The sequence below is a fragment of the Clytia hemisphaerica genome, unplaced genomic scaffold (assembly GCF_902728285.1).
Source record: "Clytia hemisphaerica strain Z4C2 unplaced genomic scaffold, Clytia hemisphaerica genome assembly, whole genome shotgun sequence".
In the NCBI taxonomy this organism is placed as follows: Eukaryota; Metazoa; Cnidaria; class Hydrozoa; order Leptothecata; family Clytiidae; genus Clytia; species Clytia hemisphaerica.
Genome location: NW_027104057.1, coordinates 390762 through 396761, shown reverse-complemented (window position 1 = coordinate 396761; position 6000 = coordinate 390762).

Genomic DNA, 6000 nt, shown 5'->3' with positions numbered 1-6000 from the left:
TTTAAACAAGAAGCCCAAGGGCATGAAGGCCCAGCATTAAAAGTTTTGTTTCTAAATAAGAGTGATAAAGTTTGCTTAAAATCATCAATCTAAATTTACAAGCTTTTTTATATTGAATTGGCACGAATGTGGAGCAACATTGGTCTGAAAGAGGAAGAGAAAAACATTTTTTTGCTTATATTAGCACAATATAACAAACTGATATGAAACATGTGTCTAACATGAAACGGGAACACTTATTTATGTAAAAATAAAACTTTTGAAAAATCTTTAACAAACATGATTGTGTTAAAGCTCTAACTAAAGGGAGCAAAAACAAATGATAAAAAGTAAAATTAAAAAGAAACTAGCCTCGAAAAATTTTTCCTGTAACCACAGCGGCTGCAACCTCAACAGCAGCACTCAAAAAATGCAAAATTTGTATATAAAAATGTCCATAAAAACTGAACAATTTGGAGTTATTGGCTGAAATTTTGTACAGTGACTCACTTTCAGATGCAGATCATAATTCAGTAAGTGTTTTTCCCAAAATGAGGCTATTTCAAGATGGTGTCTGACAGGGTGGTGCCGATAAGCCCTTTTGACCATTTTGGACTGAAATGGCTTAATTTTCTTAGATAAATCTAAAATGTCCTTATTGCTTATTTTTTTAATCATTATGATATGCTGAAATTGTGTACAAAATTTGAGCTTTTTAGTTCAATTTTACCAGGAGAAATAGGCAAAAGAAACTTGCAAAATCAGACAAAACCGCAATACAAGCTGCAACATGGAGAATGCTCAAAATGCCTTGCGACAACTTTTTCAAAACAGTAGATTTGAGCCCGGCTCGAACCACCAAAGTTATTTGTCAGTGATTCTGAGTCCGGCATGTGCTACCGAGCCGCTGCAAAAATTTGAAATTACAAACTCCTACCCCTACCGTGAGATCGGGTAACTTGCATCAGTGAAGGCTAACATGGTCATGCATAGCTCTCAAATGACTGACCAATCAAAGCAGCAAAATTTCAAAACAAATGAACTACGCAGCTTCGTTCGCTCGCAACTCTACTCTACCATTTTTGTTTTGATTTCACTTTGCTATGCATGTTAGCCTCCACTGATGCAAGTTACCCGACTTCACGGTATATTGTACAAAAAATTTACTGTGGGAAATTTGAATTTATCGCTGTCCTCACTTACTAAAATAAAAACCATATTTCTGAACTTGCGTTTTCTCTTAAAGAGTATGACCGTTGAAAGAATTTGTTGGGTTTTCAACTTTGTTGAACGGACTTTTTGTCGAATTTGTCAAACATTTCTTGTTGTCAAACTTTGTCGAACATTTCCTGTTGTCAAAGTTTAAGTGGAACTTAATCGAATACTCACAATTTTAGTGCAGCAACCTTTGAAAATTTTGATTAATTATGTCGTGCGGCCGAATCCTGGGTAATATTCGATTGCCTTCGAGTAAGGTTAGATTGGTTCGATTGATTGTTGACTATGTTTGATTGGTTCGATTGATTGTCAATTACATTGGATTAATCTTCGATTTCGTTCGATTACGATTATGTACGATGAGTTTGATTGCGATTAAATTAAATTGGATCACTCTGTTAGAGCTTCTTAGCGTGGGCAGTCGAGCGCTTAAGTACCATACTAAAGCGAATAAAATCTGATACAATTGAATCAATCGAACCTAATTGAATACAATCGAACGTAATCAAAGCAATCGAACAGCAAATCCTGGGTAATATTCGATTGCGATTTGATTGCGTTTGCGATTCGATTGCGTTCGTCAATCAAATTGCAATTATTCGATTGCGTTCAATTGCGTTCGATTCGTTCGATTGACACCGTCTGGCTGGTGATGTAAACTAAAAAAACTGAGCATGATCGAGATTCCTTTAAAAAAGCTCAACAAATATAAAATTTCACCATAATTTTATGCAGAAAAAGTATCAAAATATCCAACAATACAAATATTCTAGTCAACCTCTTGCTGTTTGAATAAATTTTTTTGTCGAATATAAAAGCCTGAACACGCATTTCGCACACGTTAAGTTAATAATTATTCTGATAAAATGCCTGATTCCTCTTAATCATCAAGGAGATAGCAAGAGAGTAGTAAACATTACATAAGAGAACATACCTGTAATAATCTGGTTGGTGTTTGAACCTTCATTTTGAACAATAATGAGAAAATATCGATGAAAACCCTCATGCAAAATCAGTGTAAAAAATGCAACTTTCAAAATAGTCTTTAAAAGCTTTTAGGTCAATAAGTATGAGCATCCACTTCTGTTGGTGCAAGTCAGAGCTACACTTAACTAATTGAAAAACATTTGAAACAGTAAACTTTCCTTTATAAGTCTCAAGGTCCATAAAGAAATCAAAACATTGACCGACAACCAAAATGTGATTCTCAGGCGCCATCTTGGATTCCTTTCGGAGCAAATAAACCCACGGCCGCAGTAGAATCGATATTCTTTACAGCACGCAGCCTTAGACGACCCGAGCAAATCGATTAAATTTTATGCGAATACCCCCGATTGAATCGCACCAAAAGAGCAACCATGGCACGGACAGGAGTGAGAGAGGACAGAAAAACAGAACACGGCACGGACTGCGGACAGACAGGACAGGACAGACACACGGAAAGTTCCTCTTGAAAGGCCCCTTCGCTAGCGCTGGGCCAAAAAATATCTTTTTGGACGAATGTCGTCCACTTAGGCATTTCTCTTCTAAAGGCAGGTCCTAGTCAGGCCCGCTGCGTGGACCTGCCTGAATGATAGAAAAATGCCCAATTGTAAAACTTCTAACTAATTCGCTGGAAGACAGAATTGAGTAGAGCAAGGCCAAATTTGGAGGTTCTTGGATCACTTGTTGACTAAAAATGGTCAAAAACGATCAAAAAACGGTCAAAATCTTAAAAAAGTGAATTTTTGTCAAATTTTGCATTTTTTTGACTTTTTGGCTTACTGGAAAGACTCATTTTTGATTTTTTTTTTTGCTTGACTATGAAACCAAATTCAATTCCTACGAGTTAGACCAAAAATGACGATTTCTAACTCTAACTGGGCATTACAGGAGGGCTTCGCCCATATCTGATATATACGACATTGGCACTTAAAGGGTTAAAATCACTCCCTCAAAGAAAACACTTTAACACTATAAGCCCCTCCCATTTAAACTAGTGGCAAGTTAATTATATTCTTTAAAGTTTTAATCCATGAATCTTATATCAAATTTTATTGAAAGGACTGATTCTCGATTTTAAATAATTTTTCTAGCGTATTTCACTAATCTTGTATTGACAACTACAGCACACCATTAACCTTTATTTCATGCTTTAATTTATTTTTAGAAAATATAATATTAAAAACCTGCTGTTCTAAAATAACCGTACGCCTCTTATTGAGGAAGTATATTTACGTTTCATTGGATGCAGATTTCGGGATACCACAGGAGAAAATCCAAAAAAGTAGCTTGGAATTTCTAAGGGTTGCATCATGAAGTTAAAAGCCTTTGAAATTCAAAGGCATTAAAATTTTTAGGCTTCTTCAATAGGGTTGTACGGTTTTTATTAGGAAAAGCCCAATGTAAAATCATTCGAATTCTCAAATGTGACACGGTGGACAGCTTGGCAGTAATCAAGGTAATGGTCGTTTGAGCAAATTGACATCTTGAGATTACACAACATTGCTAAACCGAGGTTTTAACGGACGTAACTGACGGATTAAATTTCTTTTATCGGGCAAGTGATTGTTATTTTCAAATTTGTAGACTTTGCGCACTACTGATGATGTCAATCATTAATTAATTTGTCGTACCAATGCCTCATTTAATATTCATTTTTCTTTTTAATTCTTTAGCTCGTATCCTCAAACAAGAAATCAATTGGAAGGATACAAAGAAACTCGATGATTTTTGGGCTGAAAGATGATAGAGAACAAGCAGTAACCTATTTGGTATGGATATTTGAAATTTCATATTGGAAGTTTATCGTGGCTTGTATCACGAGATTTACGTTTGGCTACGTTTCGAGAGATTCTTTTCCCATCATGGGGCAATGTGGAGGATTTTTTCCCCGCTATTTGTACTAATAGACCTTTTGATTACCCATAATTATCAAAGGTAATTTCCTTACAAGGTGTGAATCCCCATGTTACCATAGGTGTAAGGTAAATTATCTCTTGAATTTACGAAATTACCCATTACTCTGATTTCCATTTCGCCTCTCTGTCTGAATGTTAGGCACCCAAATATTGGGTAGAATGTATGAACATGTTAATGTGATTCTTATCCTTTAAGGAATGAATCGTCTCTTTTATCTTTCTGTCCTTGATATAAGCCTCAGTATCTATCACTTTTTGGACCTACCCCGGTGGAGGTCCTATAAATTAACCGTTGTATGTTCGTCCGTTCGTTAGTTACCAGCTTTTCTCGAGATTGGCTCATAAGTTTTTTCTGATTTTTTGCACAAAGATGCATAACTATAAACCCTCGAATGTGACGGAGCCCGATTTTCGAAATTTTAGGCAAATTTGGGCCAAAAAACGGCTAAAGAACAGGTTTTTTGGACTTTGTGAAAAATTGGATCATTAATTTTTTCTGATTTTTTGTATAAAAGTAGGGTACCATCATAGGTGAAAGATGGCTCAAGCAGATTTTTGCAAAAAAAATTTGTTGGCTTAAAAAACGCATTTTTATCTATAAGAATTAATATTTAATAAGCATACATCAATGTTCTTAGCCAAATTACTCAATTTTTTGATGAGATAGATGTCTTTTTTGTTCATGAGGCTGAGGGCTTACTTTTGAAGAATATACAGTGGAACCTCTAATTAGCGGACACCATCGGGGAAAGGGGTTAGTGTCCGCTAATTAGAAGTGTCCGCCTTTTAGAACTTTTGATCTCGGAGCTGCAATTTTGAAATTAGGCCATCCCAGGGTGTCGAGAATATAAAATTGGGGTCTAAAGTACTTATCTGCAGACACTAGGCCATAGAAGAACATGAGAAAGGTTATTAAAACGCAACAATTTAGTTTTTAACAAATAAAAGAAAATCTAGAAATATAACACCAAAATTGAAAATACAATTCGTTGAATGGGTGAAGGGAAAACTGGAAATTTGTAGAAATAATTTGAATAATAAGACTAATGAGTGCTTGAAATAAAAATATCTAAAAAAATGTTTTTCAATTTTGGACGTCTGTGACCCGTTTGATATTCAATGTCCGCTAATTGGAGAGCTAAAATAGGGGTTTTGGCCATTTCGTGCGAAAAAATTTGTCCGCTAATCAGAGTGTCCGCTAATTGAGTGTCCGCCTTTTAGAAACTTTTTTATGAGGATTTGACTAGGAAACGGCCGGGGAAAATTAAATTGTCCGCTAATCAGAGGTGTCCGCCTTTTAGAGTGTCCGTTAATTAGAGGTTTTACTGTATGTGTTTAGACATGAACCTTTGGTTGCTTGGCGTGTTTTTATAGAAAAACTGGCCTAATTCGATATTTTTTTATAAGCACATTATCAATTACTTAGGTATTACCTTTCAGTAATTAGTTCTTACAAAGTAAATAAGAGATGGTAACGGAGCCCAATTTTCGAAAAAAAATGTTTTTGGGCAAATTTGGGCCAAAAAACGGCTAAAAAACGAGTTTTTTGGACTTTAAAAAATTGGATCATTTTTCTAATTTTTTTGAATGAAAATAGGTAAAAAATGGCTCAAGCAGATTTTTGTAAAAAACGAACTTTTCAGCTCAAAAAACGCATCTTTATCTATAAGAATCACTATTAATAAGCATACACCAATGTTCTTAGCCAAATTACTCAATCTTTTGATGAGATATATGTTGTTTTTTTTGCTCACGAAGTCTTGAATATGAAAGAATATTTATAGAGCATGTTTTTTACAAGAAACAAACGACTAATTTTAATAGATCGTCACTATTAGTGTTCTGAATGATTGTTTAATGGTTACGCTCACGTAGATATCAATTATATATGTGTTAAATGCAT